Genomic DNA, 15,635 nt, shown 5'->3' on the forward strand with positions numbered 1-15,635 from the left:
TGTATGGGTGTATTGTCCACATACGTCTGTGTACCATATGAGTAGTGAGTGCCCTCAGAGGTCAGATGCCCTCAGAAGAGGACATCAGATCCCCTGAAACTGTAGCTACAGACAGTTGTGAGCTGCCATACTGGTGCTAAGATTGAACCCTGGTCCTCAGAAGACCGGCAAGTGCTCTTAACCTCTGAGCCATCTCTCCAGCCCCAAAAACATCTTTTTAAAGAACCAAAGTAAAAAAAAAAAAAAAAAAGATAATACAAATGTCTGTAAATAAGTAACTAAGTAAATAAATTATTATAGCAATATTAAAAATTATGCTGGAGAAAACAGCTCAAAAATGAAGTTGGATCTTTAGATCATATATAAAAACTAACTCGTGATACATTAAAGTCCTCCTTACAAGAGCTAAAATCATAAAAGCCCTACAAAAAAAATTCATGACATGCATTTAGCAATTATTTCTTGGATACAATACCAAAAGCCTGGGTGATCCTAATGTTAATTTATCAATATACCTATAATCCTAGCATTCAGGAGGCTGAGGCAGGAGGATCTCAAGTTCCAGGATAAAGATCCTATCTCTGAAAACTAGGTCATGTGTGTGTGACAGAGAGAACAGCAAAATCAGAACTCATGGTCTCTACAGATCTGCTCCGTATTTAAGGAATTTTTACACAGGTGTACAGGAGATTTAATTATCTCATTGCACTCATGACAGGACTGGCTCTCTGTGAAAAGCTCTCCTTCTCATTACATAAAGCCACAACATACTCCATCTGTGTTTTTAGGACCCCACCCACCCTGTGAATGCTGGCATGAGCGCACTTCTGATCATAAACCAGCACATGGCAGCAGGTGCTATTATTCTCAAGTGTCTTCAGTGTAGACTCTCTGCCTACAGCAAGCCTGGCCTCGAACACAGGCTTAACCTCAGCAGATACCCCTAAGAGAGAACGGGGTAACTTCAACTCCCTGAAAAGGGTTCTTCCAGCTTCAAAATTGGTTTACCTGGTCCTTGCTGCTTCTGGTGACGTCCAATATGTTTTTGAAACCAGTTCTAGAATTTATCCATTTTTAGTGGATTTTTTTGCCTGCACAGGATGAATGACTTGTTACCATCTATTAAATGTTACCAGCAATGAGGAACCCAACTTGGTGATTTTCCGTCCCCACAGTATTTTTATGAGATCTGTAGCATTTGCCAACAAGGCTATGCAACCTGACAAAGTGTGGATTATAATAAGTAATGAAACTGAGAGACCCCAAACCAGCAGTTCTAAAGACCCCCACAATCTATGCTATCCAATGTTGAGCACAGCCTTCTCTTTAATGGAAAAGAAGTAGAATCCTGAGCTGGGCACGGTAGCACACACCTGTAATCCCAGCACTGGGGGAGGCAGAGGCAGATGGATCTCAGTGAGTTAGAGGCTAGCCTGATCTACAAAGCGAGTCCAGGACAGTCAGGTCTACACAAAGAAACCCTGTCTCAAAAAATCAAAACAACAACAACCACAACAAAAAGGTAGGATTCCAGTGTCTAGCTAAGAATCTAAAAGGAGACATCAGTTTTTAAAGCCTGTTTTATGACCTGCCGAGTCAAATGCATAAAGAATTTGTTTTAAATTCAAGGCACATGTCACACAAAAATTCTAGTATAAAAAATTAAATTAGTTTTCACTATTCCTCAAGACTCAAGCACAAATGTCACATACTCACTAAGAGTCCCTGTCCCCAATTTCTTCAATAAACACGAAGGACCATTCAATTGCCAGCATCTTCCTTTCACAAAAGATTTTATTTAATTTTTTAAAATAATTTATTCACTTTACATCCTAATTGTAGCCCCCTCCCTCTTCTCCTCTAGGTCCCACCTTCCTTCCCTCCCTCTTTTTCCCTATCTCCTCCCCTATTTCTCAAAAAGGAGAAGCCCTCCTCCCTTACTGTCTGACCCCAGCCTATCAAGTCTCATTAAAACTGCTTGCCTCCTCTTCCTCTGTGCCCTGGCAAAGGCCCCCACCAGGGGGAATGATCAAAAATCAGGCAACCAAGTTCATGTCAGAGACAGACCTGCTCTCCTTACTAGGGAATCTGCGTGGAGACTGAGCTGCCTAAGGGCTCATCTGAGCAGGAGTCCAGGTCCTCTTCATGCATGGTCTTTGGTCTCTGCAGGACCTCCCGGGCTCAGATTTCTTTCACAGAAGATTATTAAGTGTGACAATTAACTTCATTAACATGAATACATCTCAGAAAGCATGTTTGCTTTGTCACTTCACTTTTGAAATGTAAGTTCTTCAACAACTTAAACTCTTTGCTTAAAAGCACAAAAGTTGCTGTGCGGTGGTAGTAGATGACTTTGGTCCTAGGACTTGGGAGGCAGTAGTAGGCAGATTCTCTGTGAGTTTGAGGCCAACCGGGTCTATGGAGTAAGTACCAGAACAGCCGAGACTACCCGGGAGGGACGGGGGGAAGCAAAAGTTACTGGAAAATCCACACTGTGTTTGTGTTTTGTAAATGGCCAGACACAAGTGAGAGCCCAGAGGCCACCAGGCAGCTTCCAGCTCCTGGCTGCAAAGGGCAGGTGACAGCTGAAGTGGAGTGGAAGCTATCACACTCTGAAAAATCCTGGGATTCACTCTGCAGGCCTTTGACTAAAGAAGTGTGATGATAATCCCTCATGGTTTTCTAGGAAAATGAATCTCCTTCATTCCCTGTACTGCCAAAGAGGGATTTCAGATAATGATAGACCCGGAATTAGCTCTGATTTAGAGTTTGGGGGAGAGGTTCACCCGCCCTGAATGCATGAGTGTGAATGCATGCATGTATGTGCATGCAAGTGTGTGTGTGTGTGTGTGTGTGTGTGTGTGTGTGTGTGTGTGTGTGTGGCATGCATGCATATGGAGGTGAGAGATCAACCACAAGTGTCCTTCCTTGGACATCATCTGCCTTGTTTCGTGATACAAGGACTCTCATTGGCCTGAGACTCACTGACTAGGCTGGTCAGGCTGGCCTTCAAGCCCCGGGATCTGCCTGTCTCCACCTCCTGAGTGCTGGCTTTGCAAGTGCAGATCAGCGTGTCTAGCTTTTTGTTGTTTCTGTGTGGGTTCTTGGTTCAAAATCAGGTTGCTGCCCTTCTCCAGCAAGCTCTTACCATCTGCACAATTTCCCAGTACCTGGGAGCCGGTGTCTAGGAGAAAAATATAGCCCAATACTACAGCTAAACCAAGCAAATTCTAGAGAAAGTGACTGTGTGCAGGCTTTTAACATGAAATCAGAAGTAGGAGAAAGGAAATCTTCCAGCTCAGGGCCATGACTTCGGCGCCCTGACAACCACTGACAGGCTTTCTGTTCATCCCGAGTTTTATCACTGTTTAAATTTTAATGATTCAGCTATGCTATCATCAAACAAGGTTGAAACGCTACAACAATAACGTCCACTCCAGTAATCGGCTGTTCTAACAGCCGCCTTTAAATGTCATCAGGAAGCAGCCTCTGTATGTTCTTGCTAATCTCACAAATACTGCAGGTGGCAATGCACACTTTTTATTTTAGAGACGACGGAGTGGTTGTGTGGCTTTCAAGCCATAAATGATGGGGAGGAGAGGCACATGGTACTGTAATCCAAAGCCTGGATACCTTCCATAGAATCACGCCTCTAGCCACACAGCATGGCGCCCTCCACAGACGGGGTCACACAGACTGCAGACACATCGCTCTGTTCCTTGCATTTTGTGCTTATTCTTTCTCATACGTCGTCCCACATGCACCCACTCCTCATAACGCTGTTGGAGCTCTTGGCTGTAAGAATGGATCTGTCAGTTAAGCTCCTGAGGAGATTCCGCTTTCTCAATGAAACCTTCCCTTGGTCTGTTCCTACTCCAGCTCTCCATGGCAATCCTCCCTCCCAGGAATGTACAGAGTGCCTGTACCATGTCTTCATCCACTCATTGAATGCATCTTTATTCTTTACTTATGTATTTAGACATAAATATATAAATACATTTCAATGAATTTAAATATGTGCTTATATTATCGCTGACAATTTTGAGCACTTACTGTATACCAGGCACAGTACTGAACTATTTACATGTTCTAGTTTATTTATTCACAGAAACTTTGTAAAGCAAGTTCCCTTGCACTTTACAAAAAGAGAGAGAGAGAGGGAGATTCACAGAGAGCTAAAACAAGCTCCAAGGACCATGCATGGAGATAACCTAGACCCCCTGTTCAAAGGAAGCCCATTAGCTGCTCCGTTTCCAAGTGAGTTCCCAATGAGGGGTACAGGGGCTGTCTCTGACATGAACTCAGTGGCTGGCTCTTTGATCATCTCCCCCTTGGGGGTGCAGCCTTGCCAGGCCACAGAGGAGAATGATGCAGTCAGCCTTGATGAGACCTGATAGGCTAGGGTCAGATAGAAGGGGAGGAGGACCTCCCCTATCAGGGGACTAGAGAAAGGACATAGGGAGAGAAGTGGGAGGGTGGATGCCACTGAGAGGAGACAAAGGGAGGTAGCTGCAGAGGGGATACAAAGTGAATACATTGTAATAAATAAATATATAAATAATTTTAAAAATAAACAAGCTCGAAAAGTCACGTGGCTGGCTGTAGAGACAGTTCAGTGGTTGAGAGCTGCTCTTCCAAAGGAACTTGGTTTGATTCCCAGCACCTAGATGGACGTTCACAACCAGTTTCAGGGGTTCTGATACCCACTTCTGGCCTCTTTACCAGTCACATACATGGTACACAGATGTACACACAAGTAGAAAACCCATATGCCCATTAGAAGTTAGGCAAGCTAGCTCAAGAAATTGTACTTTTAAAACCACTGCTGAACCCATATAGGTTCTGGCACAGGAAGAGAAAGTGAAATGGCCTCTCAGAAGATATTTTAATGATGTCCTGAAGAATGACCAGGATGGGGCCAGGAAAATGAGGGTACAAAGGACATTGTGGTATATAGTAGGTGCTTAATACTGCCAGCTATAATATAAATATATATTTTAAGTGTATATTAAAATGTATATTTAAGTTTCTGTTAGGTAAAGAAATGAGCTTTATTGTAACATTTTGAGATATATGCATCAATATTAGAACAGATTATTTTTGAATACCTATTAAGTGATTCTATGTATAGTCATTTTGTGTTTCCAGTTCAGTGAAGGAATGAAGACACAGAGAATCCGTACACCATCCAGCCCAGGCTCCTTCAGAGACTGTAGAGTTTAGAAAGCTGTGAATTCCATGTGTAGCCCATGACTAATGATTCTAGAAGTAATCCCAGCCCCTATACCTAAGAGATATTCAGCAACCCAGGCCTACACATTCTTTTGCAACAGCGATTGATTTTTAGAAGGTTTGCAAGGTCTTGGTGAAGAAAGAACATCTCCTGGAGGCCCGGTTCTGTTCCCTTGGCTGTGAAAGACGAAGTAGAGTTGGCTGCTGACAGCCATTCTAAGCCATGGTAAGGACCAGCATCTGTGCAAAGGCCACTGCCTTAGTCCAGGCTCCTCCATTCACAGTGGTGCTCCATCTTGTTTCTGCTCCTCACCACAGTTCTCCATCACAGAAAGTCTCCGTGACTGTCACAATGCAATCTCACCCATGGCAACGGGTTCCCCATTGGCCATCTGATCAGTGGTATCACATCAGAATCCATCCTGGAGAATTGCTTTCCAGGACACTTCCTGGTACCAAATACCACTGCCTACTTGAAAGCAGAGCCTTTGCATGCAGAACACGTGGTACCGGGGTAGAGATACTCCCAAGGATGAAAATAAGAGAGGAAGGAAAGCAATTTTAAGGGCTTATTATTGTTGTTCATGTCAATAGAACTGAACATTAGCCTTGCAGGTGATTTCTGAAAAAAAAAATGTATAAAATATGACACAGAAATAATGCCCAAGGAAGAATGAAGCAGTCACATGCCAGCTTTCATCCCACATCAGTCAAAGGCTGTGCTGTGTACTGTTAGTTCTTTCTTTATGCTAGTCACCCTATGCACGGGTGTCCAGGTGATCAAATAGTGGGTTTTCCTAAGCATCCTCCATCTAGTATGATAAAAGCTCCTGGACAGAAAGGAGAAAAATACTCCGTGTAGCTGTGGTGGGGTGCAGAGATGCTTACACACAGCTGATACCTGGACCAAGGACTATTAAAGTGGACTGAGAGGATCTGAGGCAGGGCACAAGAGATGTCCACATAGTCGGTATCAGAGGGAAATAAGGATCCACAAGCTCAAAGCTATCATTCATTGAAACCATATCACTACCTCTGTACTCCAGTAACGTGAGCATATGTAGACGCTACTAAATCAGATATATGTAATATATTATAAATATAATATACATTAGATAAATTATGATGGGGCTGAGGTTGTAGCTCAGTGGTAGAGTACTTGCCTAGCCTGAGGAAGCAGAGGTAAACTTCAATTCCAAGCACCACTAATGATAGAGATTGAGGAGAGAGTGGGAGAGAGAAAGAATGGGTGGATCATGAACAATGAACTGTGACATAAGGGGTAACAGAAAGACTGTCAAATACATGGGAATTATTAATCATCAGTTTCTCTTAAATTTTATCACATCATTCATCCCCAAGAATGGCAGATAGAGATTTCATTCCTTTTCAGTTGCTTTTGGCTTCTTAAGATACAGCGCTTTGGTAAGAGTAGATATGAGAGACCCAGGAGTTGTAAGGCTACACAGGTTTACACGCATGAAATTTGTCCTATTTAACACATTTTGGACATGATTTAGGATGCTTTTACTCATTGGCTTATTAATAACTCCATCTGAGATTCTTTAATGTTTACCCTGCAGAGAAAAGTTAGATAGCAGGCAGTTTAACTATGAATTAGACTAGCACCATGATCAAACAGAATCTCTATAGACAGGATGTCGTTTAGAAGCTAATTTAACTAAGTTTGGATCTCCCATATTAATAATTTCATAATTCATGGTTGCAAAGAGCTACAGCTCATTTCACAAGCTCATTTTCTCTTCCTGTGGGAACACCTCAGTAGTTTGTGGGGAGTCCTGTAGTTTAGTAATGGAAAGTGTGTTCTGTATGAATAGCTCTGACTCTAAAGCCAGATGTCTGAGACTTGGTTTGCCCTCACTTCTTGACATGGGGGGATAAAAGGGAAACACATGATCAGCCAGGGGTCACTGGTGACCCTCCTGTCTAAAAGCATTTGGGACAAGTTCTTCCTTTAAATGCAAGACCCTGTGAAAGTGTTAGCCATGCCACACTCTTTGTTTGTTTGTTTGTTTGTTTGTTTGTCTGCAAGGTAAGGGATTTCATAGTGACATTTTCATATAAATATGTCACTATATTTTGTTCGTATTTCCCCCTACTCACCACTCCCAACTTCTTTGTCCCCCTAAATAGTTCCTCCTTGAGCTTTTATGTCATATTTTTTTACCCTCTCTTGTTCCTACCTGCCCCTCTCTAGATTTCTTTCTCCCATCTCATAGCCCCCTTTCTATTTTCAAACTATACAAACATGCAGACCTACAGATATACATATATACACACATGCAAGAGTATATATGCATTTGTATGTATATTATGCAAATGAGAGAAAACATGTGATATTTATCTTTCTTTTTATTATTATTCTGGTTTATCTCACTTACCACAATTATCTCTCGGTCCACCCATTTTCCACAGAGAAAATGCCAACAACCTATGTTCTGGCCATATCTTTACTATTAGCTATGTTGCTCTAAGAATGAAGGAATTCAGCAGAACTTGGGTCAACCTGGGTAACAGGGCTAGATCACTTTAGAGCTGCTTCAATTTGCCTTTCCTTGATGACTAAGGATGTTGAGCATTTCTTTAAGTGCTTCTCCACCATTTGAGAGTCCTCTATTGAGAATTCTCTGTTTAGCTCTGTATCCTATTTTTTAATTGGATTATTTGGTTTGTTATTATTTACTTTCTTGAGTTCTTTATATATTCTGGATATTAGCCCTTTGTCAGATGTAGGATTGGTGAAGATCTTTTCTCAATCTGTAGACTGCCATTTCATTTTATTGACAGTGTCCTTTGCTTTGCAGAAGTTTGCAGTTTCAAGAGGTCCCTTTTATTAATTGTAGATCTACAATTGTAGATCCTGAGCTGTTGATGTTCTGTTCAGGAAGTTGTCTCCTGTGCCAATGAGTTCAAGGCTCTTCCCCGCTGAGATTCCATCTTACATCTATCAGAATGACTTAAGATCAAAAACTCAAGTGACAACAATGCTGGCAAGGATATGGAGAAAGGGGAGCAGTCCTCCATTGCTGGTGGGAGTGCAAACTTTTACAACCACTTTGGAAATAAACCTGGCGCTTTCTCAGAAAACTGGGAATAGCACAACCTCAAGATCCAGCTATACCACTCCTGAGCATATACCCATAAGATTGCTCCACCATACAACAACTACATTTGCTCAACCATGTTCATAGCAGCTTTATTTGTAATAGCCAGAAGCTGAAAACAACCTAGATGTCCCTCAACCAAAGAATGGATAAAGAAACTGTGGAACATTTACACAATGGAATAGTACTCAGCCATTTAAAACAAGGAAATCATGAAAATTACAGGCAAATGGATAGAACTAGAAAAAGATCATCCTGAGAGGTAACACAGACTCAGAAAGACACACATGGTATATACTCACTTAAGCAGATTTTAGTCATATAGTACAGGATAGACAAACTACAGTGCATACCCAAGAAGATAAGCCCAATCTCTATAGAAGGTCTTCATGTGGGCCCACTAGTTGGGAGAGTGGGGGATAGCTCTGACATGGACTATGTTGCCTGCTTTTTGATCACATCTCCCTGATGGGACTTACCTAGCAGGCCACAGCGGGGAAGACAAACTCAGTCCTCATATGAAGAGATGAGCTGGGGTATCTGGGTAGGGAGGCTCCTCTCTTCTGAGGCATAAGGGAGAAGGGATGTGGGAGGAAAGGCGGGATTAGGAGGAGAGGAAGGAGAGCCCTATGACCGAGATGTAAATTGAGTGAATTAATTAAAAAAGGAAGAGCTGTGTCTTGCTCCCAGGTTGCCCCCAACCATATCCCCTCCAAGATTCTTGTGCTGCAATGCTTAAAACCTTACAGATTGTACAATTCCCAATCTAACCCCTAGCCCTGTAGCAGTCCATCTGCAGGGGCCTGTCTTTCCTCTCCATCCCCTAGTGACTTCACAGACAGCCTTCCTCCCTCATCACACCCCTTTGTGTGAGCTACCAAAATACCCAGAGTCACTCTGTACCTGGAAACCTTGGGCCATGCTGACCTGGGAATCAGATAGGCAATCGATCTTCACTCTATTTCCTGTCTGCCACTGCAAATTCTCCAGTCCCATGCCCAACTTTGTAGACCATCCTTCCCTCTCTGACTTCACTCCCTGGAGAATCCACAAATGATCCTCATGGCAGCCCCAGCTTTCCTCTTTTCAGTAGACCTTCTCAGCCCCACCTTTCTAGCACATCTCCACCCCTTTGTGTCAGCCCCGAATACCTAGAAACATGTTCTGTCTTGGACCCTCAGTGGCCACACCTTGCAGGGTCTCAGAAGTACTCCCTTCCAGACAACCCACACTCACCGCACTCTCCTAAGATCCAGAGATGGCAACAGAGACCAAAGACTGGAACACACACCCAGCAAGGACAATCATAGATATCAACACCTAGAATTACAATCATCCCAAACCCAGATGCCTAGACACCAACATAAGTACAATCAATAACATCCAAGACAATATGTCTCCACCAGAACCCAGCAACCTTACTAGAGTACGCCCTGAGAAACACAACACAGCGGAATCACAAGAACTTCAAAATAGCTGTTAAGAATATGTTCAAAAAAAAAAAAAGAATATGTTCAAAAGCCAGGTGTAGTGGCACAGGCCTGTAATCCCAGCACTCAGGGAGGCAGAGGCAGGTGGATCTCTGTGAGTTCAAGGCAGCCTGGTCTACAAAGTGAGTCCAGGACAACCAGGGCTTCACAAAAAAACTCTGTCTCCAAAACAAAAAGATAAGAACGGAAGGAAGGAAGAAAAAGAAAGAAAAGAAAAGAAAAGAAAAGAAATGTTCAAAGACCCAAAGACCTTAAAGAGGATATGAATAAATCCATCAATGAAGTATATGAAAACACAGACAAAAAAAAATGGAAGGAAATGAAGAAAACAGTTCAAGATATGAAAGTGGAAATAGAATCAGTAAAGAAAACCCAAACTGAAGTACAACTGGAAATTAAAAATGTAGGGAGTCAAACAAAAACCTCAGAGGTAAGCTTCACCAACAGAATACAAGAGATGAAAGAGAGAATATCAGGCAGTGACTAAAAGATAGAAAAAATAGATACCTCAGTCAAAGAAAATGTTAAATCTTAAAAAAAATTTAGGCACAAAACATCCAGGAAATCAGGGACACTGTAAAAAGAGCTAATTTATAAATAATAGAAACAGAGGAAGGAGAAACTCAGATCAAAAAACCAAAAAAAAATAATTTCCTTTTTTAATTTATTTTATTTTATGTTTTGCCTGCATGTGTGTAAGAGGATGTCAGATCCCCTGCAAGTGCAGTTATGGATAATTTTGAGATGCCATGTGGGTGCTAGGAATTTAATCTCGATCCTCTGGAGGAGCAATCAGTGTTCTAAACTGCTGAGCCATCTCTCCAGCCCCCCAAAAATATTTTGAACAAAACCATGGAAGAAAGCTCCCCAATCTAAAGAAGGAGATACCAATCAAGGTATAGGAGGCATACAGATCGCCAAATAGATTGGACCAGAATTTAAAAATAGCCACTTGGTAATGACTTCAGTCGTTACTCAAGTGTTTGTCCGTTTGCCTGCAGTCTCTGCACTTGTCATCAGACCATGAAACCTGCAGGTTTCCCATTGAAAGAACAATGACCATTAAATACCATTAGCTGAGAAAAAGTAGATTAGCCCCAACGCATAGTAATCAAAACACTAAACGTTCAAAACAAAGAATGACTATTAAATGCTGCAAGGGGAAAAGACAGGTAACATATGAAAGCAGACCCATTAGAATAACACTTAACTGAGAAAACATAATCAGAACATACTGTATGAAAAAACACGTTTTCCATAAAAATAAATTAAAACTTTATAAACTGCTAAGGGGAGGGGGGAAACCCTAATCTAGGGAAGATAACCCAGGCAAGACCAATCAGAGAGGAGAGGAGTCAGGAAAGGGTGAGGGACTCTGGAAGCCTATAAAAAGACCTTGGTGGAAGGTTTGAGCTCTGGCTTCCTCTCTAAACACACACACACACACACACACACACACACACACACACACACAGAGAGAGAGAGAGAGAGAGAGAGAAAGAGAGAGAGAGACCTTGCTCCAAGTAAAGATTCCCGCTTATGTGTTGTAGTTATGTTCAGTATTTACTTTTCTAAAATGTTCTTCAGCTAGATGTGATGGCATATGTCTGTAACCACTTTTGGGGGCTGAGAAGAGAGAATCAAGAGTTCAAAGCTAACCTGGCTACATAGTAACCCTCCTTTCAAAGCAACCAATAATATAAAAGCATTACTCTACTAAAAACTATATTTCTTCTTTGTTTATTTTCTTTGTTTTGTTAGCATACAAAACCATAGGTTTTACTATGATATTTCCATATACAATTTTTTTAATTTTTTTCTTTTTTTAATGTTAGTTACAGTTTATTAACTTTGTATCCCAGCTGTATCCCACTCCCTCATTCCCTCCCAATCCCACCCACCCTCCCTCATCTCCTCCCTGCCCCTTTCCAAATCCACTGATAGGGGAGGACCTCCTCCCCTTTCATCTGACCCTGGTTTATCAAGTATCTTCAGGACATCCATGCACAATTTGTTTCAGTTAATTCTCATCCTTGACTCTCCGCTTTATCCCCTGGCCCCCTTATAACCTCTTACTCCACAGGCCCCTTTCTAATTTTATACTGCATCTATCTTCCTTGCTTTTCTAACACTTTTTTCCTTCCTGTAGTGTCATTTGTATTTATCTTTATTTTTTATGTGTATGAATGTTTTGCCTGCATGTATGTACATGCTGTGCCCTTGACGGCCAGAAGAAGGTCTCAAAGAGCCTAGAGCTTCAGTGACTGACTGTGATGAGCCACCAAATGGGTCCTGGAAACCAAACTTAGGTCCTCTGGCTAAACAGCAAACGCTCTTAACCATTGAGCCATCTCTCCAGTCTCTTGAAATCTCCCTTTTAGTTTTACGACCTATGCTCTCACTCATATTCACATATATACACATATGTATCCATCAAAAGCCTAGGATCTATATAGGATAGAGAACATGATATTTGTCTTTCTGAGTCCAGATTACATCATTAATATAATAATTTCTGAATCCACCTTTCTTTTTTGCAAATTTTATAATGCTATTTGTTCATGGCTAGATAAAACTCCCCTGTTATATGTCCCACATTTTCAGCATCTATTTATCTAGGCTGGTACTATCTCCCTGCTACTGTGGACAGAGCAGCAGTTAACACAGATGAGCAGTTGTCTCTGCAGTAGAAGTCCCTTAGGCAGATACTGGGAGTGGGATAGCAGGATCATATGATATCATACCTATTTTCAGTTTATATACACACCAATAGGGAATAAAGGTTTCCATAGCTTCACCGTCACTTGTTGTCATTTGATTCATTAATGATGACCACTCTAACTGGGGTAAGATGAAAACTCAAGGTAGTTTTAACATGCATTTTCCTAATGAAATAGTTTGAAGTGTTTATCATCCATTTGTGTTTCTTCTCTTGAAAACTGTGTGTTGTGTTGATTACACACTGATTGACTGATTAATTGAATGAATCTGGCTGACTGATTGATTGAATGATAGTAACCCCTGCCTGGAGTACAGCTGACTAAAATTTTCTCCATTCTCTAGGCTATCTCTTCATTCAACTGATGGTTTCCTTTGCCGTGCAGAAGCGAAAAGCTATGTTCCAAAGTCGAATTTTTCAGATGAATGACATTCAACTTTCTGATAGTTAATCTTCAACGTCAACTTGACTAAATTTAGAATTACCATGGAAACAAACCTCTGGGTGTGTCTATGAGGGTATGTTGAGAAATAATTAACTGAGAAGAGAAAACCAGATCTGAATGAGGGGACCACCACACCATGAGCACAATAAAAAGGAAAAAGTGAGCTAAACACCGGCCTCATGCTTCTCAGCTTCCTCCCTGAGGGTGTAATGGGACCAACTGCCTCACAGCCGTGCACTACAGCTTCCTAGATATGATGGACTATACCTTCAAGCTGCAAACTGAAATGATTCCTTTATTGTTTTGCTTTCGGCAGGTATTTTGTTACAGGAATAAGAAACTGACAACCCCATATGTCATAAAGTTAGATATTTTGGCAAAACTTCGACACCCTAACCTTGTTTGATTCCACGTAGAATAGGATTTCTTGAACATTCCCCATTGGCTTGGCTTCCTGGGACACTGGCAAGCAATTCCTTTGCTCTGCAATGATTCATAACGAGTTTCTGTATGGTTTTTTAAAAAATACAACCTTTGAGAGAAAAAATTGAAACTAATAGCCAACTTGGTACATCCTGGGAATCCATGACTTGTTTCTTCTGAATCTCTTCATTTCAGATATTTGTTTTCCATCCATACCTTCCCAGTTTCATGCCCACAGCCATCACACCTTTCCTAAAGACACCTTCCTTAGTTTAGTCTTCAACTGACTGAATTCTTATCATCATTTAAATTTTAGCTAATGTACCCTTTATCAATAAGTTCTTATTGATAAAGACACCATGAACATCAGAAACTTATCCCTGGGCTAGAACTTACCTAATTGCACCCTGCCTAAGGACTATCATGGTACCAGAGGGTGCCATGCAAGCTTCCACAGGAGGTAGGTGGCCAGCAGTCCTACCCAGCTATGTCACCTATGAACTACATCAATGACCAGCAATATAGCACAATGACGCTAAGAGTACACTAGTGGCACACATACCTTGGCAGTAACCAAAAGCCCTCTAATTGGACATAGGATCCACTGACAAGAAGAAAACCATGCCTGGTACTGAAAACTTAGCTCACCTCTTAGTGAAGTCATGGTTATTAGAGGAAAATCTACACTAGTGCTAATCCCTAACAATAATTTGTAAGAATTTGTCATTATAATAACCAATAAGTATTATCTTTACCCCTCATCAAGGAAACTTCTTTTTTGCAGCAGAGACTACTACCAATAAATAAATAAATAACCAATCAAAATACAGAGTTGTGAAACTCGGTCCCAATGGATATATCTACAAAATACTCCTGCACCTAAAGCTCAGGGAACATTGTGGAAGAGGAGGTGAAAAGATTGTAAGAGCCAGAGGATCTTGCTGTGAGATTGTATCTCCTAGTAATGGCAGAATCTACACCCATGAAGTCTCACCCAATACAACTGCCCAAATATAAACAGAACAAGAATGACACCAAACTGGAAAAGCCTCAACCCTACACAAGAATTCTAGGCAACTGAGGAAAACTGGCATGGGAGAAGAGGCCCTCCCCATGAGAGAACACAATAATCTGTTGTCCCATGCCAAGCAGTCAGCCCCGCAAATGTATATACAAGTATCATTATGCCAACTGAGCATGTCATATTGAGAAATATATATTAATGTACATATATGCATAAAATAGCAACAAAAAAGAAGACCATGAATTTGAAGGAGAGTGGATGGGGTTCCAGGAAGGAAAGGGAAATGAGAAATGTAATTAAATTATAATCTCAAAAATTAAAAATAAATGTAAAGTATACATCAAGTATTTGAGCTGTTATTTCCATAACTGCTTTAATAAAATCTGATACATATCAAAAATAAATAAAAACATTTAGACAGCAATTGTTTTGTTTTTCTTTATCCTTCTTTCATACAATACATGCCAACCAGAGCCTCGCCTCCTCTCAGATCTCCCCACACTTCCCCTTGGCTTCAGATCCACTCCTCCTTCATTTCCCTTCAAAAGCGAGCAGGCCTCCCAACCACTCAGCGATAGCAACTGAACACGGCATAACAAGATACAATGAGACTAGGCAAAAACTCTCATATCAAGGCTGGACGAGGCAACCAAGAAGGGTGAAAAAGATCTCGAGAGCAAGCAAAAAGTCAGAGACACACCCACTTCCACTGTTAGGAGCCATTCTACACCCTTAAGCTATATAATCTCGGCATGTACACAGAAGGCCTAGTGCAGAGTCATGCAGGCTCCGTGACTGCTCTGCGAAGCTCCCCCGAATGTTTTTAGCTCAACTGTCATCACGTCAAGAAACCACTCTAGCTGTATAAACTGATTCCCCAAATATTCTGCCATTAGGATACCACGTACACAAGCCACACCGTAGCGCCTGCCAGTTTTTACTGTCCTTATAAAACTAGTTGCCCCTGTGCTTAAGTAGGCACATGCCCCTTCAGCCAAGAGCTGTCTGTCTTATTTATCTTTCTGTCTTTGTGACCTCAACACACTTGACAGATATATTGCAAATTTTTGCTGAACCAAAATAATTCTGTCACTTTAAAGGCTCAGAAATAATTTAGACTTTTTTATCTGTCTATCTATCTATCTATCTATCTATCTATCTATCTATCTATCTATCT

This window comes from Psammomys obesus, unplaced genomic scaffold, assembly GCF_907164565.1.
Source record: "Psammomys obesus unplaced genomic scaffold, mPsaObe1.curated_primary_1811, whole genome shotgun sequence".
In the NCBI taxonomy this organism is placed as follows: Eukaryota; Metazoa; Chordata; class Mammalia; order Rodentia; family Muridae; genus Psammomys; species Psammomys obesus.